The 25,284-nt window shown below is 34.5% G+C and overlaps 1 protein-coding gene across 11 annotated transcripts in view; it reads left to right on the forward strand.

The window, feature by feature from the left end:
* Positions 1–25,284, forward strand: part of LOC108972734 (insulin-like growth factor-binding protein complex acid labile subunit) — a 168,807-nt gene that overhangs the window by 37,159 nt on the left and 106,364 nt on the right. For 10 of the 11 annotated variants that reach the window (XM_018939478.1, XM_018939477.1, XM_018939479.1 and 7 more), the window contains one exon: positions 7,866–7,897. The gene's annotated coding sequence lies outside the window, so the exon portion shown is untranslated. Of the gene's footprint in view, positions 1–7,865; positions 7,901–25,284 lie in introns of all 11 variants that reach the window. The other variant, XM_018939481.1, reaches the window with a different exon arrangement.

Consider the following 25,284-nt stretch of genomic DNA (forward strand, 5'->3'; position numbering starts at 1 on the left):
GAAAACCAATGGTTTCGGTTGCAGCTGTACGTAAGGAGTTTGAAATTCCGTCCCACAGTTTTATGCTACTATATAGTCGTTATTTCAAAAGTAGGCTGAGAAAAGCCTGTAATATTTAATCATTGATATGATACTCCAATTGTCATGACTTTGTAAGGAACCACCTACATTGTTTTTGAACTAAGTATATGGTAGTTGTAAATAATTCAAATTTGATCATATGATAATCACGGAAATTTTCTTTTTTTCAAATCTTTTATTTTTGTTTGATTGATTTATTGTGACAGACTAAAAATGAAGTGAGTAAGAGAAAGGATTACAAACTAGTATACAAAGAGATGAGGATAACGGAAAATAGTGATGGGAAGTGTTGCCACGTATATATATTTCCAACAATTTTTTAAAACTTTGCAATTATTTTTATTTCGGTGTATGTATACATATGTAGTTTTAAAAGTGAAATACATGTTGGGTGCGATAAGAGCCGCTTTTTTTAAATATCAATTAACAGAAATTACAGAAAATTCAGAAATGGAATTTTATTGGCTTTTGAGATCCAAACACCTTCTGCGTAATACTAGTCTTGTCGAACTTAAGGCAAAAACAAACTGTAAACATAAATTATAAGGACCTTATAGTGCATAAGGTTTAGCAGATCGTGTCCATTAATTTTACAATTTGTCCAAATATTGAAAGAGGCACTCAAAATACAATACTTAATGAAAACATATTTTGCTATAAAATCCAATCCCTTAATATTCGTTTCATCAGTTCATAATGCATATTTGCAAAACTATAGATCTTGCTCCGTATGCGCTTTCTCAAAATTAAGTAGATTTGCTATACTCCAGTTTGACAAAGGTGGCCTTGAAATACGAGGATTATAAAGCCTACATTCATTGAACGCTTTCCCAGTCAACTTTGCGACATATTCAGTTGATATTATTTACTAAATCTTAAAATAAGTTTTTGTCGGATTTCAGGTCAGTAGTATGGCTAGTTGCTCTGATTAAGAAAAGTAATACAAAATGCACAGTTTCAGAAAAATATGATCAAGACTATATAACATATTTTGAGTATTAGTGTATGCATATATTCATACGTGTGTCAAAATGACCCAAAACCTCCAAGACTCTGAATTTTTATTTTCAACATTCATGCATGTGCATAAATTAATAAGTAATAAGTATGTACATAAGCTATACCTTAATTTATTTACCTTCTCTATACTTCCCACTGTGTCTAAATTGATAAATTCATATTTGTTATAGCGTATTTATTACACATCAAAACTAATACCAGCTGACGTATTCGCTCACCTTGTTTACCACCCCGTATCTGCGCCTGTCATCCAAGCCACTGCAATACGCAATCCACGCACCGTAATTACGGTTGAAAAGTGGGTTGAGCAAATATTCACTTTGCCGACTGGCAGCGGACCACTCTGCGCAAATGTCTATATACATATGTGTGTGTGTGAATTTGTGTCCGCGCATCTGTCTAAATACTAACGCTATATGTGTAAGGCAGCCAGACTAATCAGCACCAGCTAACTGACTAATGGCTATCTCGTTAAACTCTCGTATTGTAGCTAATGCTTAGAGCTCTGTGTGGCTATCACTCCGCAGATCATTACTAATGTGAGCCTCCTCCTTCTAATTTGCTTGTTTCACAATACTCTTTCAACCATTGATTACACGTTTTTCCAATTTCATATAGATTTGTTTGCTGATGTGTATATTTATGTAGGTACATATGTATATATACATACATATGTATATGCTTTCATGCTGTTATCCGTCATTTATGCACCACTCTTTGTGTTATTTAAGTGTTGTTGTTGTTTTAACCGATTGTAATATTGTGTGTTTATGTTGTTCTAATATTTTTTGTTTTTGTTGTTGTCGTTGTTGTTGCTTTACATGTTGTTTTCGTTGAGTTTGTTGTTGTTGCTACTCTTTGGCGTTGTATTTGTTGCCTTTCAATGATTTATTTCCCAAACATATTTATCTAATGTGTACTTAACAGCTAACTAATTACGAGTATACAACAACAATAACTACTCATACATATTTTCGGGCTTGTTAGCTTTTAGCAATTCGAACCGCTTCGGAAAATATGTTTGTATGTATGCACGCATCGTTCACATCCAAAGCCATCACTTTGCACTTTGCTCCAGTAAAATATTTACGCCGACCCTTTTTAATGAGCGCACATCTAAGCGCCGCGCGCACATTTTCACGGAGGCAGCGATGCAGTACCTCCGCTGGCTTTTATTGGCTTTTTGGGTGCCGCAACTAAACCAAACTCAATCAATTCGTTGACCGCAGACTTATTGGCGTTTGCACTAGGCAGTGTCGTTTTGTTGCTGCAAGGAACTCGTGGGGATTTTCATGTATTACTTATGAGCTAATTTCACTTCAAATTTAAATAATTAACTAATTCTAAGGCGCCTCTTGTGCTATCCCTCTTCTATTTGCTGGCAAAACAAAGCGCACAGTCATCCGCCACAGCTCGTCTGACCCCAATTTAAATGAAATTCTGTTTATTTTTGAGTCGGTATTTACAATTAAATGGCGTTTGTTTTCGTCTGTGAAAGCATATTGTAGCTGAAAAATGGACCGCAGAAAGTGGCTTTTGCTGCGTTCGGTAACTACGTATGTCTAGCGGTGTGGTGGGGGAGAAATGCCGGTTTGTTTTAATTACATTGGTAAATATTTGCAATCTTGACTAACACGGCGATAATGCCTAGTTAAAATGCATTACGAGGAGAAAAATATGTACATTTGTTATGTTAATAATGGGATAGAAATTGCTTACTGTTTAGTCGGATATTTAGGAAATTCGTCCCTGTTATCGAAATTAATATGAAATTTATTATTTTCATTAAATATTCGAAGATTTAAGTACTTATTATACATTATCTCATTGTGGAGTGGAACAATATAATAATCACATTCGATACAATAAAAGACTTATAGAAATTATAAAGAAGAGTTTTTTGAGAAATCTTTAAATCTACAAAAGTAGAAGAATACGTTTGTAACCGATATTATGGTAAGAGTACACACATCAATGTCTCTTATTCCTCAGTTCCAAAAATTCTGGAAATACGTCAACCCAAAAAGATTCTTAAGTTTTGATTTGAAATGTTTGTCTTGAACAAATTAATGACTTAAAAGTTTAATATTTTTATCTTAACCAATTTGCGGTTGCAAAAATGTTTAACCTATGGCTATCCAAATAACAAATGTCAAATCTCTAATTAATAAATATTTGTAATAAGAAATTTAGTGTTAAACGTTCGAGTATGGCGAATCGGAGAAGCAACTGTATACTGGCGTATACCGACGAATGTATTCAAATAATTATTTTTATTTTTTATCAAATATATTTACGAGCGAGAAGAAAAATGATGAATCAAAGATGAAAAGATGATAAATTTTAGACAACTTGCGAAAGCATTGCTGTTTCCGTTGAAACCAAATATGGAAAAAGCAATAATACATATAATGTTTTTCATAATAATTCAGCCTATAATAATGTAGTAAGAAATATAAAATAAAAATAAAATAATTTTCAAATAAAGATCACGGCAGTTTGTGAGCTTCTACAGCTATTAAATCTTCGGATAACGTTTTTGAATAACCGCTTCTTCATCGCTCAAGGCTTTTTTTATTATTATGAAAGCAGGAGATATAGTCATTCCAACGCTAACCCCATCAAATTTCTTTTAGCACAGAATTTTATAGACTAAATAGTTACTCAAGCAAATAATTTTAAAGTATTTTACTTTATCACTATTTTCTTACACAATGTACCTACCAAAAATTTTAAGTGATTAGGTGACATTTACCGTGCGATTCTGTACTGTGATACAGTATCAAGTCTCTAAATTTGACAGAGACAATTTTTGAGACTTGAGAAGATTTTGCTATTCTGTAAGTGATAGTCACAAACTCTATTACATTTCATTATTCAGAGATGTTTTTATACTTGAATGAAAATAAATATGTCGATAACAAATACTAAATTTTCTATAACATAGTTAAAAAACATAATTATCAATAAAAATAAAAATATATGTTGACTTTGTTTCATAATATTAACGAAATTTATGTAAAATTTATTTATTTTTAACCTTTTCGTGTTTGAGTTGCTTACAAAATATAAAAAAACGACAATCGATTAATATCTATTCAGTATATTCTAAATGGCAGACAAGAGTTCTTTTTGGTTTTGTGACTTGCTAACTACCAGGTCTCAAATTTGAGTCAATATTTTRAGACTAAAGCTAGAGACTGTTTAGTGAATAGTAACTAGTCACAAATTGAGATTTTACCACAAAATGTCTCAAATAGAGACTAGAGACTGGTTACAGAATCCCGCTATTAAGCTCTTCACTAATCTAGCCCATTCAGTAATTCATATCGCTTACCATTTATTAAACGAAAACATTGTTGTATACTATTTTATTACAAAAGCCGTCTTCTTTTAAATGTTTTCCATATAATGCAAATAATGGATTTATTTGGGAAGTCGATTTTCAGGTGAATTCGGATCAATTGCGTACAATTCATTTGCTTGCTTACATTTTTTTCTTTGTAGTGTCTAAATCAGCTGTGATAATGTAATCGATTTCCAATGCTGACAAATAGATGGTGCTAAATGAGTATCGCACAGAGAGTTTTCGCGTAGTTTAGATTCAAATCACCTTGGAGACGAGATTAAGAACTTTAATTTTTGTATGGCGAAATCTTGTTAAATTTATAAGATTAGTGGGATAAACTACTCAACAGCAGAAATCGTGTGATTTAGTGTCGGTCTGAATATTAAGTAAAAGTACAGAGGGTATATGAACTTCGAATGATCGTTTATAATTGTAAGTGAGCGGCTATTGAGATATGTAGAATTTTTGAATATGTTGCATGATACGAATTATCTGATATGTAGACAAATAGCTTTCGTTGTTAGAAAATCTTATTTGAACTTGGGTTTTCATAATTGGATTTCGGTGGTAAGAGATCGTACTACAGCTAGCTCTTGTTTACAAGAGAGATTGTTATACCCCGGACAGGATATAATAATTTTGCTAAGAAGTTTGTAACACCCAGAAAGAAACGTCGGGGACCCTGTCAAATATATACATACGTATGTATGAATATAAATGATCAGTATGTTCAGTCCAAAATTCAATTAATTGCCAAATGCTTGCCATGACCTTCTTAATTGCACACACTATACATATTGTAACTATTACGCTTTTACACACTTTTATAACACTCATTTACCTTTCGCTAACATTGGTCGAATGTATTCCACATTTGCCTAAAATTTGTCCAGCTAAGTATTATATTTACGCTCGATGGCTAATTTCAATTGTAATGCGCCACAAATTTTGTTTACCCGTGCAATATAAACAGCAGGACATGAGCTATAACAGATCAATTGATGCGTATAGGTATTGCACATACAAAGGTACATATTGTCAATTGAACAAATATTCCGTTAGTGGTATTGTTTACAGCTGCAAATGGCCAAATAGGCGAGTAAATAAACAAACGTGCGTGAACTAAAAGCTTTTAAAAACAGGTGAAAATGCAGTTAAAAAGCTTCAAAGGTCTGCTAATGAAAATACAACAAAAGCAAACTCCCATGCTATTAAACTTAGAAGCGCATATGTTACTACAAAGGATCTTCAAAAGCATTTCGAAATGGATTACTACACAATTTTAGATGTTATGTGGCGATATATATTTATATATGTGAGTTTGCCTAATTGACGCGCTTTTGAAATTGCATTTGTTCGGCACTAGTTTTAATATTATGCAATTTCACTTGAATAATTTAGCTTGAATTAGAGAATTAATGCATCGTTGAAATGCTCTCGTGTTAAATGAAGATTTTCTTCAATGCCCATATGATTTGCGTTTATATTTCAAAGCTTTCAAACGATTATACATTTATGATGCCAGCTCTGCATTTGAAAATTGCTTGAAATTAAACATATAGTATATCCAAATATTATTTTTAATTTTACCTCAAAGCAAATCCCTTAATCACTGCTACTGGCATTTCTTTAGGCAGCAAAGTTATAAACCTGTCTTCAGCGCTTTCCCCGCTTCATTATCGCTCACACTTCATTAGCAGAGGACCATAAATTAGTAACGCTTTATTTGCGACTTTGTGGATTTAAATTATACCAACTGGTTGTTTTAAACGCCTGTCAAAACCTGCAATCTTTGCAATTGTTTTCTATGCAAATTGCGCATAAACGAGATTCATAAGCTGCTGGCTTAGATTTTCTTGAAAGCTTTATTCAGGTATATTTATTTTGTTGCTTTAATTTGCATTGACAGTTAGCTGCTCACTATATTTTGCAAAATTAATTTGAATTTTTAAATCTCTGTTTTATTTTTTTAGGCGCAGTGAAGTCATCGCAGTGGTAGCGACTGTTGATGAGCTCATTTCGAAGCGCAGGCGTAATAAAATTATGTCATTTTTGATATTTGAATTTTACTGCTTATTATTTTTGTTAAATTATTTATTACATTTATATTTTAGTAAGATTATTTATAGGCGAGTGGCCTAAGAATGCTATTAAAGTTATATAGACACTCTATTCTATTTACCCGTTCCATCTTTAAACAATGCCGTTTTTCACCACTCTGCGAAACTTAATCACGCCTTTGTTTAGTATAGAGCTTTGAAATTAGGTTAACTTCCAAAAATGAACATATAGCAGAAAATTACTATCACATCTTCGAAAAAATCACCCTTTGCGCAATTCGTCATCTGTGGGTATAAGTTTAAAGTTTTTTCTAGAACTTCCCGCAAATGTGTTAATCAGCTTACATTAAAACGCTTTTTGTAATGCGTTTATTAGCTTCACCTTTTTGTTGTAACATTTTCGGTGGCACTGCAACTTAATGGCACATGCTTTGTACCATATTTTTGTTATATCGGGCATGCAACACTTTTTTCTCAATTAATAAAATTAGTCAGTTTATATTAAGAATTATTTTTTCACTTCATTATTTAAAATTCATAATTTAAAAGCTTATCAACCCTGATCCCAAAGTTTATAACACCTGAAAAAAGGGTAGGAGTCCTACAAATTTATTTAACCATTTCCGTCTGTAGTCCCTCAGTTTTTGAAATATAGATAAAACAATGTGCACATATTTTTTTCTCACCAAAATGCTGCTCATTTGTCGGAACAGCCGAAATCGGACCACGATCGGATCGGAACCCAGTGCTTGGAAAGCTTTGTAATTTGAGAAAGTATCGTCCAGAAATTGGCGTAGATAGTTTTCCTGAAGCAATGCCAATACAGACGACAACAGCGTGCAGTTACGACACGAACTTAACGATTGGAGTCAAGTGCTTGCATGGAAAACCTTTTGAATTTCACGAGGTGAAATTTTTGGCATGCGTTATTGACATGGCATTTTCAAAGAAATTGTTTTGATAGAAAGATTTGTCATTTGACAAGATATCTTCATAAAATTTGGCATGGATTACTATCTTAGGCATCTGAAGAAATTGTTCAGATCGGACCGTTATAGCATATATGTAGTTGCACAAACTGATCCATTGACATGGATTATTACCCAATGCAGCGCTATAAGCTCCGAAAAATTGTTGAGCTCAAATCACAATAGCATATAGTTAAAATATAAATTCACCGATTGAAACCAAGATATATGAGCTTTTACACACATTCAAGCTATAAAAAATGCATCTGGGCGCCGTAACGTTACTCCTCTTTCTATAATATCATTATTACATATTTGTGTTTACTTTTACATACTTTTCATTCAAAAATTACTGTTAATTATTATATATTTTTGTTTCTCTTACAGTTCTTCCGAAATGCAGTAAAGTTCAAGAATTGGTGGTAAGTGTAAACTTATTAATTAGTTAGAGTCACTTAGCATACACATATGCTTCATGTAGTACTTGTGAAACATCTCCGCGTGGCAAGCTAAGTTAATCGTTGCATAAAAGTGCAATTTGCCACAAAACAAAATATGAAAAAGAATTAAAAACCTTCAGATGTCAGAAAATCCATGGCATTTTACAACAAAACCTAAGTACCTTGTATTTTTTGTCTTACGCTCACCTCACTTGCCACATGCCGCTATCAAACTGTCAATGTGACACGTATTTGACATGTGGTCACGCCGGAAATTTTGCTTATTGCTACAACCTACCAAAAGCGGTAACGCCACATGCATAGTTCCGTTGCTTAGAGGCAAGAAACCTGAAGACATATGCGAAAATTATGCACAAAGCAGAAACCAAATAAAATTTGCATAAAAAAGCGGTAGCACACAATGGTTTGTTGTTGTTTTAAGATGTTTGCGGCTTTGTTGCACATGTTGCCTATTCTGCTAACAGGTTGCAAATCATTGCAAATGCATTTTTTCAAAGCAGAAAACTTGTTGCCTAGCAGCAGGTGACCGCTGACTGGAATTGGTCTGCTGTAGTTTCTATATACAAACAAAACTTAGCAAATTAAAAAACATAGGCGTAGCTAATTTCTTCTGAGCCACCAACATGCTGTAACCAGGAAAAGTTTAATCCACGTTTCATTATATTTCCGCTGGACATAATGGTCATATATCATCTAATATACCTAAGAAGATATGTCTAGATTCTCACACTAACGAGAAGCTTTTATCAATCTTGAACTAATGTGGGAATAAAACAACTTATATACTGTTTCTTACTTTGTAAGACACTGTATACTCGTACTTTCTTCGATTTTGAAGCAAACGATGAATAAACATATCATATTAAGTTTGGAATCCAAATAATTCCTCTCAATTCTGACGGAACTCAAACTTAAGAGGACCTTAAGTTCATACGCTGCTAACACAATTCATTCCGCATATATTCTAGACATATAGAGAGAAAGAAAAGATCTATCACATGTACAAGAGTTTCTGGGTTGATACTTAAAGGAGAGAAAAGAAAGAAGTCTTAGTTTGATTTTGGGATTCTCCTCGCCCAATCCCAAAATCAAAACTAAGGCTTCTGAAAATACTGCGTTTTTATTTTAATTATTCAAGTTTACCCCTCTCTACCGCCGCATTTGTATTTGTGGGCGACTTTGACTTATGCTTGCGTGTGGCATTCAGCGTTGCACTTAGCCACCTTACCGACTTGTGCAACGGCCATTTGCATAGCGCACAGGTGCCAAAAGGCCCGACGGAGTTGAAAGCCCAAACGAATACATATATATGTATGTACATACGCTTTTGACGCTTGTACGGATATCGCTTTGAGTTTTACTCATTTCATTCTCTTGACGTTTTACACCGAATGGACATTAAGGCAACAAACTGCAGGCCAACTGACGGCCTGATTGTGCATGTGCCACGCAATAAGTGGCAGCAACAACTAAATGAAATGAAAATAAAGTAAGCACACGCATGCGAGCGATCAGCAAGTGGGCATGGCAGCTAATGACATTTGTGGCAGCACACATGACAGACCGATTACAAGTGGCTGAGCGCCGGTTTAACAGCAATTACATATATTTATATCTGTATATAAGTAGGTAGCTATAGGTATATGTTTGTTTCAAACTATGTAGCTTACTTTGGCACATTTATCGCGCCACTCTGGAACACCAATACTATACTTACTTATAAACATATCTAGCTTGAGAGCAAATATTTGCTGGACATTCCAAAGCGAAGCGAAAAATAAGCAGAAAAAATGCGCGCGTCTGACAATAAAATGCCAAAGATATGAGTTTCCGCGTGCGAGATATGTATCTCTCACTCCAAGCCAGCGCATAGCTGACTTGTCGTAAAACAAAAACAACCTGAGCTTCCACCTGTAGGCCAAATGTCTCTACAGTGTCTGTCTGTATTGCAGCACACAAAAATGAAAAATTAAAATTAAAACTTGTAGAAATATCGACTTCATGAAATGCTGCCATTCACTTTGGAATTCATGGCTGCTGTAATAGTCTGCTGATTTTTTTATGGCCCACTACTGGCCTATCTGCTTAATCTGGCTTCCCTCGGCAGCCTTTGACTATTCAGTTTTATTATTTCACGTTTATGCACTCGCATCTGTTAGATATCAATTGAGTTTATACTCATGCGCGCGACATTTTAACAAGCAGTAGCAATGCGCCACAACATCATCGGATTATTATTGCTACAACACCATGGCCATATACTAAGAACGGAGGTAATAACGAGTTCAGGTGATTGAAATCTGAATTGAGAGAAGATACGCACTAGGGGTTCGAATGATATTATTGAAAAAAATCTTAAATCTAACTCAAATTCTTCCAGTTCACCAGCAGAGAAACCTTGTTAAATACCTCTAAATAACATTTTCTTAAGTTTAGCTTTTCTCAGGTAATCATAAAAAATATTTTTTCTTTAAATACTGGCACAGTGTAGTGTGACCCTAGCTCAAATTATAAAGTGGAACAATCTTCACAACAAGCTATTTTCGCGCTTTCCACTCCCTTTAATGTATGCATATTTCCTCAACTATACCACATGTTCTAACTATTTTATAAACCCAATGCTTAAATTTATTTCATTCGATATTAAGCAAAGTTGAAAGACCAATTCTTAACCAAATGAGACTGTTATATCTATGGATAATTAAAGTTGTCTTCGAGTTCTTTAATGTGAAATATATAATCTCAGATTAATTAAGCTTTTTGTTGAATTCAGCACGCTTCAATTAAAAAAATTTCGATTTTTTTGAGAACGAGTCATAAGGAAATAAAGAAAGAGAGAGAAATAAAGATGAAAGGTGAGAGCTAAATAGAGGTTTAAAAAGGCAAATAATAATGAATAAAGATAAAAGAGAAAATATACTAATTAGGATACCAGACCAAGTATAATAATCGGAAAACTGCTGGTATACTATATGTGACCTGGTCTACGAAAAGGGGGCTTAGGTGTCAAAAAATCAATTTTCACTTTTTAGTTGATTCGGATGGAAGATGAGATGTTTTTTTTTAACAGCTGTTTCCCAGAAAACTATATTTTTTCTGTGATCTATGTATGTACCTTTGAGCCTGCCGCAAACCTTTCTGCATAATTTTATCTGCGGTATATATCAAAGTGCTTAGAGACTTTAACTAATACCTAGTAAACCACTGCAGAGATTTCTTAAGACACCAAGAAGGTATGAGAAAAAAAACGAGTTTTATCTGAGCCTCCACTTTTTATCTTTAGTCTAAAACCTCATCTTAATAAGTTCTGAATTTAAAAATTCTGATAAAATCTGAGAGACACATAAACTCATCGGTTTTTGAATTCATATTTTGGAAATGTCAGTTGTTTTTCTTAAATTTCAATGCATTTCGAAATGGTTTTTGAAGAAGTTACGAGAAATTCTTTGTTTTTGTCCGCGGATCTCTAATTGCGCCAAACTTCACACGCTGATATTTATCGAACGTGAGTTTCTATTCATATTACTTGGAGTTTTGCAAGATGATGAACCAATATACATACGTAAGTATTGATAAAATCTATGAGTACGTACATGTTCTGGAATTGTTTACTGTCAATGAAGCTAAGTGTCGGTCAATCACTCCACACAGCTCAAAAGAACATGCTTGGAACTTAAAATCAAAATCCATAGCCGGAATTAGAAACTAGAAATAGAAGGACACTTTAAAGAGAGAGAGCAAATAGATAAAGATAGAGAAACATATTTATGGCATGACTCTTCTATACTGCTGTGGTTGCTTAGGCCGTCAAAATCGTGGCTCTCGAGAATGAAATCAAAAATTGTAAACAGTTTTCAAAGGAAAATGCTGATATTCATGTCCTCGCATTTACCACCAAGTTGTATGCAGCGGAGCGCCACTTAAAGCGTTTATTAAATCAAATTTAGCGCTCGGGCGACAGACCGACAGCCATAGTCAACTACACTTGGGACCACTGGGCATATGCGTGTGTAACGATTGTGCATGCGTCGTTTTCCTTTTTCTACCGCTTCAGCACTTACGTTACTGTTAAAACGAATTTAAATTGTTACGTGACTGGAATTTCGACAACTTTTAATTGCAACGAGCGAACAAACGGTGTGAACTAATAAATTATTTATTTGTGGGCATAAAAACAAGTATTTCGCGAACGAAGACAAACAAAAAAGCGGAAGAGTATTACAACAAAAATTTGAAAGGCTTTTTAACAGCGGCAGCAAGACGTGCGTAACGCAGAAATTGTGTGCAAAAAAAAAATTATAATAATTTTGAGTAAAAAAAAATTACAACAAATTGGGGAATAAAAAATAAAATGCACAATAAAAGACAATAGGCACCGGAGCACAAGAGCACAAGAGAAGGGGTGCAAAGCGACGCCGTAAAAGACAGACGCGACAGGTAGGCCAGCTTGCTATGTGAGCGCGCGTATGGGCAACAATTTACGACGGCCTCCGCAGCGGCGTTAAAAAGCATTTGCGTGCCGCACCAGTGTGCCAGCGCCGGCGGTGGAGGGGCGCACGTGCATGTTCATAACTTAATTGGAATTTATTTAATGCGAGACGTGCGCGCCAACAACGGTGCTGCCATACAAAGGATGTTGCAGAAAAAAATTATGAAAAATTCACTGAAAAAGGCGGTTTGTGGCATACAATGCTGCTGGTGGAAGAGTGCGCGTAGTGGCGCGTAGAAAATTGTTGAGCTATAGCGGTAGCGGCTATGCGTAGCGCCTGTCAAGTACTTGTAATTGCAAATGTCCACAATGAAGGAGAGCAAAATGTTGTTGACTACTTGGCATTTACAAGTTGGTTTGTTGTTTGTCACGACGGTAATGTACAGTGGTAGGCGTTGTAATGTGGACGCATCAAATGCTAGAACATTTTTTAGGCTGGAGTTGTTGTATATTTGCATTTAAAAATGTAAAAAATTACACAATTTTTTTGTTGACAGCTCGAAAACATTTTTTGATAAATTTGTGGTTTCCATAAAAAATTAATACATATGTATAAATTTCGTAAGAAACTGAAAAATAAAGAAACTTTGAAAGTGAAAATAAGATTTTTTTATTCATCTGAGAGTAAAAATGATTTAAGGGCACAGTTGTATGCATATTTTTTTTTTAATATGGTTCCAGTGTATTATTTATACTCATTCTAGTTTTATATTTTAATGACTTCACTTACTTAAGTAGTCGAATCAAATGCATATTTTTCCTGAGCAGCGTTAAACATCTTCGCGCAGTGCCAAATTTGTCTGTACTTATGGTAGTTCTCATTAATTCACCAGCATTTTGAAGCTTTTGTGAGCAGTGCTATTCATATCAGCTTATCTTTCTCTCTCGCTTTAATTTTGTTTACTTTTAATAGGTCTCAGGATTATGAGCACTTTCAATGGTCGTTTCAGTATTAATTACAATTAGGTTATATTATACATTTCAGCTGGATAGATATGGGTTCTAGAGGTAGAGGTTTCATTTTAAAGCATTCTAAAGTATTTCTAACCACTTCTTATTATCTTATTTTGCTCTTTTTAATTATAATATAAACTCTTGAAACAAGAGCCGCCTAGAATCAGCAACCGTTCCTACACTTCCCTAATCGTTTTGAAATGCGATTGATCGCACGAGCTGTATATACTTGTATAAGATTTTAAAGAACATATCCACATTACAGTGGCGCCAACTGTATATACATTATATATGCATTTTGAAGCAAGCTCCCCATCAAGTTGGTTATTTCTTACGCTGCCCATTCTTCTTAAGTGTCACAGACACCGTGTATAAGTATTATTTTAAGAACTTTTTGTTGTTGCCGTTAATGTTGCCAATCGACAGCATGAATGGTCGCCTTGATCAGCGTGCGCGCTACACTTGTTTTGAAGCCACATACGCAAGCACAATGCATACTCGATAATTTAGGCGTAGGAATGTTGCATGTCACTTTTGTTCTTGTTGTTGGCATTTAGATTTATGTATGTATGGCACTGCGTGCAAATTTGTTAATGCGGCAATACAAAATAATTCTTTGATTTGTTGCCACAATTATGCACACAAACAACGAACAAAAATGTATTATATTTGTGGGCCCCAGCAATAAAGCTATTTGCCGCAAAATATGCCCACGCCAAACGCCAGGCATTTTGGCAATTTTTCATTTATTTCGCTTTGCTGTCAACGTCATTGAGCTAGAGATATTTATTTCGTATACGTGGCAACGCTAATTGCATATGCTGAGAAGGAAAACCTCGCTGCAGAGTCAGTGATATATAGCCCGAACGCTGACTGGTGTTTCGCACAGTATTCTTTAGTCTTACTTCACTTTATATTATATATAATTAAGATTTACGGTTAAGTATTCATAAACACTTATTAGGTTTATTATCTAATTATAAACTGTTACTTCGATGCTTCGTTTCCGTGTTGTTACCGTATTACTAATGAGTAGAGATGAGCGATATTCCACTGTCGGTGATTTTTTCACTGTGATTGAAAAATCGCTTATCGCAACGGCGATCACTTTTTGTAAACAGCAGTTCACTCCTATGAATTGCGATTGCGATAGCAGCTTGATTCTGTGAAATTACAAAATAAATATGGAATACACATTTTCACAATATAAAGTCACAATGATTTAAAAACAGAAATCACTGAAATCACAGATATCGAAAAATCGAAATATCGTTCAGCGGTATTGTTCAGATGATGAGCGAATCTTTGTTTGGTGTTGTTCGGTAGCTAGACTGCTTTGTATCGAAGATATAGTTACGAATATTATTGTTCTCTCTAGAACTGCTCCTTTTATGTTCAATTGCCTTTTCATCAGAAAAATTGTTTGACTTCGTTTTACTATCCAAGGAAAGATTATATTTATACTTGCTGGTTGTGGACATTTTAAAGAAATTTTACAAACTTTTTGATTCTTAATAAAAACAAGCAAACATAAATAAAGTCTAGATGAGTTTGGACTTAACTATAAAGAAACTATATTTACCGACTCTTCAGTCCAAAAGAGGTGTGTCGCTATTTAGAATGTGTTTTTCCTCTCAACTTTCTCAAAGGAGCTTTAGCAAACTTCATTTCGGAGAAGTCGATATTCTTAGCTTAGCCTTAGCAATAGAAACATCTCATGAATATAAATAGGTATTACGTGTATAAACTTCAACTAATCTAACCTTATTGCAATAAACTAGATCTTTTTGCTAGATTATTACGAAATTTTGTACATCAACATTAACTCGTATGTCTAAAATACATTGTTTTTGTTTCGAGATTCAACACGTATTTTTGTTCAATAAACTACTCAATGATAATGAAACGAATACTACCTATATCTAGTTCTGACTTAGAAGCATCCAATGGGTTTTAGGATCATCTTGAAAATGTTGGGCTAACCTTATGACATTGTAGGTTGAAGCGCGAAAGCCGTTCAATTAAAAAGCTTACATAATAAACAAATTATTAAATAAACTAAAGTACGCAGCGCTAGCATCAAAGGCTTTCGGCTGAGGTGTCTACTATTTATATTTGCAAACTCTTTAGAAACTGTATATTTTCTAAACAAAATCATAAAAATTTTTATTTGCGACACACATATGTAAATATGTACATATATTGGTGTGATATACTATTTTCATTAAGCGTCTTCACTTTATGACGCTATTGCTAACTAAAAATTGGGTCATCTCCAAAATGTAAATTGCCATAAAATTACTTTTTGCTGCGTTTTTGTTATAAAATACTAAAAAATTTATGTATATTAGTGCAATATTTCTAAAATATTAATTGCAATAAAAATTTTATGTGCGCGTGTGCAAATTCACTTAAATAATTTAAACACGCTTTTAATTTTCTCCCATAAATTATCAACGGTCAATCAAAATTTTGTGCATGCTCCACTTTTCTTTATTCTCACTCTCCATAGTTTATTTGCATTTGCTTAATAAAAGTGTTAAATAAATTGCTTTCGCACCAAAAGTAATATTTGCAAAATTTGATATGTGGCATATGCACAAAGGGAATGTCATAAATTGAAAATGAAATTCGTTTTCAGCGAGTTTATGGCGTCTATTAGAATTGATAGATGCTAAAATCAGTGGAGCCATCAAAATAAATATTTCAATGATAATTCATTTAACCTCTGTTCAAATAACATATCAAATTATTTGTGACAACTCAAAGGAAATGAATTTGAAGAAAAAAGCACAGTAAGTAGACAAAATAGTTAAAAAGAGGATATGTACGTAGGGGATACCTTTGAGTTAGGTGTTACAAAGTGAGTTCGTATATTTCATTTATATGTACATACATATATGATTGTTTGTGCTTTACTACAAATATTATAATTTTTGGGTAGAGTGCGCTAATAGTTAAAATATCCATGGGAAGTTTTTTACCTTGAAAAACCTAAACTGAAATTTAGTAACATTATTTGTACAGATCGGACATCGATAACTACAATAAGCGTTCTTTCGCCATCGTAGTTCTGAAAAATGTGCAATTTCGAATTTCTATTTTTCTTTAATTTTTTGGGCTCGACTTTATTAAAAAATTTGGCACAATGGTTTGAAAACGAAATGTGAAACGCGATAGCAATAGATAATAAAAAGGTCTACGACTAGTGAACCAAAATGGCACAGCTAGTGCTAATTAAGCCCGAAATACAGCAGGGCTGCGCTCGTACCTTTCTACCTATACAAAAATTATATAATTTTTTTTTTTTTTGATTTCTATAAAATATACATATACATATGTATTTCGATTGAAGAATTGAATTTTATATTAAGTCGGGAACTGCAAGCTTAGACTACAAGACCATTATAAATATGTGTGTATGTGTAATTGCAAAATATATTATTTGACTGAGTGTAACCCAGATTTAAAATTTCTCATTTGTTGTTGTCGACTGAATGTTTATTTGTAAAATACATACATACATACGTTTGAATTGTGAAATGAAAAGTGTGTGGCTGTGATTAGCGCCAAATTGTTGACAATCAAATGTCAAATACGCTTTGACACAAATAATACCAATTCCGCAAGCACACATTCGTACGTAACTGTGCATAAATGCGTTACAACTGTAAATTCACGTACAAAGCCGCAAAGTCCCACCGGCGTACAAGCATTCCTTGTATACTCACACACATGCTATGTATTTATTAAATGAATATTCGTGCCTTATTACAGTATTGTACAGCCGTTGTTGCTTTTGTTGGCGTTGCCTCCGCTGATTGCAAATAAAACAGCAACAAAATGATTAATCAACACATATTTAATAATGATTGACAGGCAGAAGTTGTGTCATTGTGCCTTGTTAATAATGCATGAAATAGCTACAGCAGTAAAGAAAAAAACAGCAACAACTGTAGAACAAAACAAATAACGATGAAACAAGCGTCAAGCACTGAGTGAAAATATGTTTACCCACGATTTATGAAATCATATAACATAGGTTTGTATGTATGTATGCATTTAAATGTAACAGTTTATTCACTCGCTTGCAGACAGCGGCTTTGCTTGTTGCTTTGAGTATAATATTATTATTTTTGGACTTGCATAGTTGTTGTGCAAATTTGTGACCCATTCTTATAACTGATAAGGTGAAGTCTATGATATTGACGGTGAAAATAGTTCTTTATTTTACCAGGAAATTTCAATAGTATAATAGTGAATATTTCAGAATCCATTAGGGTTCATGTAAAATATGCTCGGCTCAAAACAACAACTTGGGGACTACAAACAACAAATACAATTAAAATGACTAAGTTTTATAAAAAGTATAATTTTTTCCATTGACTTATTTCATGCACGGTACTAAAAACGAATATACTATACAGAATGGTCCGCCATTCTTTTACCGATATTAATATATATATCAACAGCAGTCTTCACAATTCTAGAGTTCTGAAATAATTTTGTCAACTAAGAGTGTTATTATTGTTATTATTTGAAGTGTTGAAAGTTCTGATACGAAAGCAAATCGTATCAGTGAATGGGTGACATATTTCTTGAAGTTTTTTTCTTAGTTTCTCTATATGTTACAAACACCCTTACTCATTTACAACGATCCCAGTGAACCGCAAAGTCTTTCGAATCAATCTGCACTAGTATAACTCTTAAGCTAACATTGGGAAATTATGTACTGTATCGAAATTAATGTATGTACATTTACAGAATTTAATATTTCCACAATCGGGGGTTCATTTTGGAAAAAATTTGAATTCCTTTGTTCCTGTAGTCGATCTTCGATCTTCCTTTATAGATACGTATTTGACGGTGAAAATATTTTCCTGCTTAAAATTTGAAGAACTGGTCAACATTGTAATTTGTAATATATACTGGCTTCCAAAAGTAATTAGCTTTTTGTGGAAAAGCCCCTTTGGAGTGCCTTAAAAAACAAAAGTATTATAAAACATTTCATACTCTCAATTAATCTTTGACATATACATACATACATATCAAGATCTTTTGAGAAAAATGGCAACACGTCCACTTTCGCTCATACAGGCGAAGCTATCTACCAAATCAAATTCAAATTAAGCCTTTTATATGCGATAACTGCCACCAAAATAGCTGTGCCACAGCATTTTAAAAGGCAGTCGCGGAAATAATTTGAAACTTGGGTTAAGTAGAAGCTCAAAAGTGTCTTTGAAAAAGCTCAGGTTTCGCTATGCTACTTGCAAAACATGTTTCTCTACTTACGCAACTTTGGGTGACATATGAAAAAACCGCTAAAAATTTAACCCTCGTATATTAGTCACCAGCTTTGCAGTCTTCTAGGGTCTCTTCTTTCTCTGTTTTATTTTGTTTTTGCTTTGCTACTTAAGTATATCAACATGATTTATCCATTTGTCAAAGGTGATAAGAGAAAATTCTAGAGAATTTTAAAGCGCTAAACAAACTGGAAATATACACACATACATGCGTATATACATTATAAAACTTGAAAAAATATTTAGCAAAAATTGTCGTTAGTGACGGTAACCTTAGCGCGATGCATGTTTGGTGCGTCGGTCGAGCTGGTTAATGGGTTGTCAGGCTTGGTTAGTTAACAGAATATTATTGACACACACATACAAACCCATAAGTAAATGCAAATGAATGGGTTGTTTTGTCGATGATGTCAGCCTAAACGGACTTCGCACTGCACCGCTCCGCAGCTCCACGAACGCATGGTATCCGCAGCTGGACTCTAGCAAACAGGTATGAATAATTTTTATGATTGCACACTTATTAACACACCACCACCAGCACACACATTGGTATAAGCACTTGCAAGTGTGCTTAGAAACGCTTGAATATGCTTATGAGGCGTTGAGAGGCGGTGTTGGTTAGATTTATGCCTCCAAATGTATGATTGTGTGTGTTGTTTGTTGCATGTTTTTACCACATCTCGACGACTCGCATGCAAATTAAAGTCTCCAGCGCAATAACACAGTCACTCATATGCACGTTTAATAAAGAAACGGTGTTAGGTGCTTAAAAATTGCGCGCACAAAAACATTTGACACGCGAAAAGGCCAACTAACGAGTAATACACTCGTTAAACTTGTTAGTAACGGGCGCAGGCGCATTAACATCGACACGATGTGCTTGCGACACACAGTAGGCATTTAAATTTAGAAGACCCGCTTGCTGTGAGTGTTGCAAATTTTTGCTAGAAAATTAAATAGTATATAGCTTTGTTTATGTTTTATGTAGAGAGCAAAGGTTTTATGTTAAATTGCAGAATAGGGCGGTTGTAATAACTATCCAGGTTTTGCTGACTTGAATTGAACTGCTGCAAAAACAAACTTRAAAAATATTTTAAGTTAGTTAGTTTGGGTTTTAAACTCCTATATATTATTGTGTAATATATAATCAGTTATATCTACATACATAAATTCAAATACTTCTAATTAGGCTGATTCAAAGGTATGGCCAACGCCTTAAATAAGTATAAATCCCGTAAATGCCTTGTTTTTAAGTCTCAGATGTCTCAACAGTAACTAAAGGCCTTGCATATTTATATCCGGTCAAGTACCGTCAAAACACCAGCATCCCTTAATTAAATATGGGGAATGTTTAAGTTCGAGTGTAACCTAATATTTCATACTCTTACAATTTGTCGAGGGAAATAGTTTTACATCTAGGCAAAAGTTTATATTAAACAAGTAAGGAAAGTCTATGTACGGTGTGACCGTATAGGATTTACAAAGTGTTCTTTTCCCAAGGAACATACATACCAAGTTCCATTACGATATCTAAGTTTTTACTCGAGTTACAGCTTGCAAGGGCGAACGGACAGACAGAAAGTCACTCTGATTTCGTCTTGTCTCATCATCTTGATCATTTATATAAGTATATATAATCCTATACCGTACTCGAATAGTTTTAGGTGATACATGCAATCGTTAGGGGAACAGCACTATAGCAACATGTTGCAAGAGCATAAAATTGTTGCGAAAGAGTTTAACATTTATATTCAAGGAAATCGTGAATGAATTACAACCAAATGTGGCATATTTTTAATTTATGTTGAAGGTCATATACCCACTTAGCTTCATTAATATATATTAATCACCTCGAATGTGAGATGTCTGATATAAATTCAGCCCAAGGGGCTAAACTTTAATATATTCAGTTGATGTCTAAAACGGCAACGACAACTCGGAATTGATGATAATAGGAATATGAGATTAAGCGAAATTGGTTTGGTTATTGATTGGTTAAAATAACGGAAATTATTATGTGTAGTTTATAGTACTACAAAGTCCGTCGAAAACGTTCTGAAGCCTGAGAATTCTGTATTAAGAGCAATCATTCACAGTAGTATAGCTGCTAAAACTAAGTTAGCAACTTTTCGAGTTCATAACTACTATCGAACTTCTTTAAGCTGTTCCTAACCATTATTTGACCCATTTAATTATGATAAATGTGAAACGTACGCAATAACTGGAATTTCAAACCTTTTTTGGTTAAAAATCTGTATTAACGTAACTCAGCAACAGCCCATTTTACATCATGTCTTCGACTTCAGTTTACCACTTAAATCATAAATTGATTGCAATTAATTAACAGTTTTCTCATTTATATCTAAAACGAATTTACACAAATTCAATCAGCGAAGCAACAAACATTGTCCTCTTACATAATCAATACTTCGCCCACGAAAATGCTTTTAAAAGCAAAGAAATGATAAAAATAAAAAGTGAAGAGCAAATGTAAATTACTGCTGATTATTATCAAGAGAATAATAGAGTTACAAGTTACACTTTCTCAAGTCACCTGTCCGCCTCTTCTCCCTCCTCCCCTCCTCGCATTTAAACTTGAAATTGATCTGTTGAAGTATGGCAACAAATGATATGCCCAGAAGGCGTCTGGCTGCCAGAAACAATAAAACTGACACAATTTGCTTGGCGTTTACAATGCGGAACCTTGACATGCTGGCCCCATGGCGCAGGCGTCACAATGTGCAGTGTGCCAGATCGCGCGACGTCGCAAAGCAAGGGCATAATATCCTTTGCAGCAGCATTTTTCGATTTATTTCGCTTTTCTATCTTATTTTTTTCCCTTTCTTGCTGTGGTTTATTGTTGTTGTTTCTAGACTTTATTGTTGTTGCTCAGCTTTATTGTTGCTGTTACCGTTGTCTATATAAGGCTATGAGCGCGCTTGTTGTGCGACATCGTCAAGTCTCATAAGCAATAAATGAAATTTGCCATAAGATATGCAAAGAAACGGAACTGGCGCATACAAATAAGCACAAAGAAGCAAAGAATGTGAAAAAGTGGGTGTCGGAGAGAAGTGGGAGAAAACTGCTAACAATCACGCAATCGCGCTGATGTGTTGCTGAAGCGACAATGCTGTCAATGCTACTAAAAATCACACGCACACACTATGAAAACAACAACAACAACGCACATAATAGTGTAACATTTTGTACATTGTTGTCTTTCGATGCGCTTTAGATAACTCCTGCGAGCATGCGCTCAAGTGTTGACTTTGCTGTGGCACTTAACCCTCGTATACGATACGTAAATATATGTAAGTACATATATCTCGTGCAAGCTTGTAGCAAGCATTTTAGTATATGTAGTATCTTCGAGTGATTTTTTCTTCAAATTTTTCCTTTATCTCTTTTATTTGCACTTTCTTTCATTCATTCACGTAAATCATGAAGTGTTCTTGTTGCCGCTCATTGCCGGCAATTCCACCGGCGCTCTTCCGATGTCGGTCGATGGCGCTTTCAAAATCATCAGATTACCAAGTTCGCTCGCTTTATTGCTTCGACACCACTTCTGCTAAGCTCAACCGCCCACTTGTCCTGTTATGTTTTTCATTCTTTTTGTGCCTTTGCTCCCAAGCGATTGCCAAGTTTTCAACGCACTTACACTGTACGTATTTCTTTAGAAATTTAGCGTTTTCGCTTCTGAGATTCACCGTTTTTTGCTTTCTAGCACATCTTTGATTTTTAGGTTAAGTATTCCATTTTTTATGCCATTGGGTGCATTTGGTGTGACATGCAAGAGAGAGCTTTTTACAAATAATTAGCTATAGACTTATAATGAAACATGACATGAGTTATATATTCTTCGGAAACTATGATAATGTTCTCTCAAAATGTCAAAATGTCAAAATGTTCTCTAAGTCTAAGTTTTGAGCCTTGAACTACTCCTTTTGAAACTAAAATTATTTATGATTATATACACTAGTCTTCATTATGTTTCAAGATCTTTAGGTGTTCTATAAAAGCTAGTTTTCTTAAACTATCAAAACTAAACACCAGTTTTGCGCAACTAGTCTATTCGTCAAAACTTCGTGTTCGGCAAATATTCAACATAAATATCAAGATTACCAATAGATAGAGAGGAAAAAGAGAAATAGCTCCGAAACAAATCTATTATTTATAATTTTACGGGAATTGGAATAAAAGGGATTCGAAATAAGTACAGCCATTTCGATTGTAAAAGGAAATTACACATTCCAGGGACTAAAAAAATTAGTGATACAAGAATTTGATATAGCTCTAAAAAGAAAAGACAAGCGTGCGACCTATTAGGCTCCGTGGGGCGCTTTTACGATCAAAAAGTAGACTGTCTGAATTTAGTTCTTCTCTGCTTAAGGAAAGATTTTATAGCTATATTTCAGGAGTTATATATGATTATATATAACTCGGATAACTTTCAATTTAGAGATCTAGGTCATGCTAGACGAAGCTTTGGACTCGATGTGGACCTTGTAGCAAGAAAATAGTATTTCTTAGACCTTAGTAGGGCTCGGTGAAACTCCATAGCGTTTTAAATTTAAAAAGAGCCGTAGTCTAAGAAAAATCTCTCTTTTCAGCGTAAATAGATGATCATTAAAACGGTGCAATCTTATTTATATTAACTGAAATGCTATTCATATATGACAACTTGCTGACACTTAATTGAGTTTAAGTAAAATAATTTATGTAACTTATTTTAAGAAATTCTCTCGCTTAAAATGCCCACAGTGTGCTTCTGAAAATCAGGCTCGCTGACAAGCTCTTACCGCCTTGCTGCCAAAGCCAACCTTGTTGGGAATCGCTGATTTGTTTATCAGTGCTTTGGTGCTTCTTTTTCGACTGACTTGTCTTTAAATGTTCACACACACACACACTCTCCGTCSCAGCTACTTGTAACGCTTCGAAGCAATTTACAACGTGTAGCATGCTGCCGGACGGAGAACACTTTGTGAGGGTGCGTCTATGTGTGAATAGTTCAAGCTGACTTGACTTGATCTGATGCTCCCAAAGCGGCTTTCTAGAGTCTACTAACATTGCTGCTCTCATTGTTGTTATTGCTGTTGTTCACATTCATTTCGTCTGACCCCAATTTTTATTTGCTACTATTTGCCTTGATTTCAATCTCTTTAAATCGCTAAGTATTTTGCGAAAATTGACTGTCATCTTGTATGCATATTTTCATTTCAATTCTTCGTACATAAGTACGCGTTTGTCTGTTTCACAGCAGCGCCTCGGTATGTAAGTCAAGTTAAATTGTCATTTGATTGCTTGAAAATGGGCTCAACTTATTGGAGGCATGAAAAAAAGTAGCAAAAACTGCTCGAAATTGCTTAAAAATAAAGCGTATGACAAGACAAAAACTTTGCTGCGTTGTGAAAGGCAATAAAATTGGGCGCAAATCAAGTGAAATTATATATGAAAATTTGTTGTAAATAGAAACTCGACTGACAAAATGTTGGCATGCAAGGACTAATACATGCTTACATAAACGAGCAGATAGCAGTTAAAGCAAATATTTGCAACAAATGCATGCCACAATTGCAAGTTTATCACACACTGACACACGTACATAAATACCGTTACATTCTCATTTTATATGTTTGCCGATGGCCAGTTTTTCCTATGACCATTTAAATTGGGTCAATTTAATGCAGTTGTACAAGTATGTACCAGCTTCGCTTGTCTCATGCAACGAACCATTTGTAGCTGCAGCACAACTGTTGCAACAAACAACAGAAAAAAGAAATGTGCAACAATGACAAACCTTTCTACTGGCCAAAGCTACTCTTGGCGACTTTCTCTATTCGCCGACCACCTATGTTGCTGCTGGCACTGCTCTATTTTCTAAGCATTTTTGTAATTCGACTTCCCTACACCTTCTACCTCCCTACAAACTATTTGCAATGCCGTGATCTTTCAACGTTGCTCTCTACACACTGCTGGCTGCTGCGTTCGATATCCTCTTTGTCAACATTTTTGAGCTTTTGTTTTCTGCTTTCATGTTTTATTTCGTTTGTTTGGTCTGACCGAACGGTATATTGTATTGGCATTTGTTAGCATTTCGCTGATGTGACTATTTTCAAATAACAACAAAAACGTACTACATACAATAGTAAGATGTAGTAACCATTGCTTCTTGGTCCGCGCAGTAATGTATCAATTGCGCTCACACAAACAACGGTACATGCAATTTGTAAAAAAAAAAATTGGTGTGCTTTAGTTAAATTTTTTAATAACAAACCATGATGTTTCTTAGTAAACGAGCAATGTTTGTTAGCATGTCTGTCTATAAGTATGTATGTAAGTACATAGTACTTTACTACATTTAGTACATTACTATCTATTTCATTGTTATTGTTTGGTTGTTAGATGTTTTGAACGTCTTTTCTCTCAAATAATTACAACTTTTTAAAATAAAGGAATGTGTATTAAGCAACACCCCCCTGCGGGTAGGGGGGCTCTTGCTTACAGGGGGAAGAATATACCCGTGGTAAGGCATGCCTGTCGTAAGAGGCGACTAAAACCCACATGCACTATGTCTGTCATTTTGGGCATGTTTTGAAATG

This window comes from Bactrocera latifrons, unplaced genomic scaffold, assembly GCF_001853355.1.
Source record: "Bactrocera latifrons isolate USDA-ARS-PBARC rearing strain unplaced genomic scaffold, ASM185335v1 scaffold_42, whole genome shotgun sequence".
Lineage (NCBI taxonomy): Eukaryota > Metazoa > Arthropoda > Insecta > Diptera > Tephritidae > Bactrocera > Bactrocera latifrons.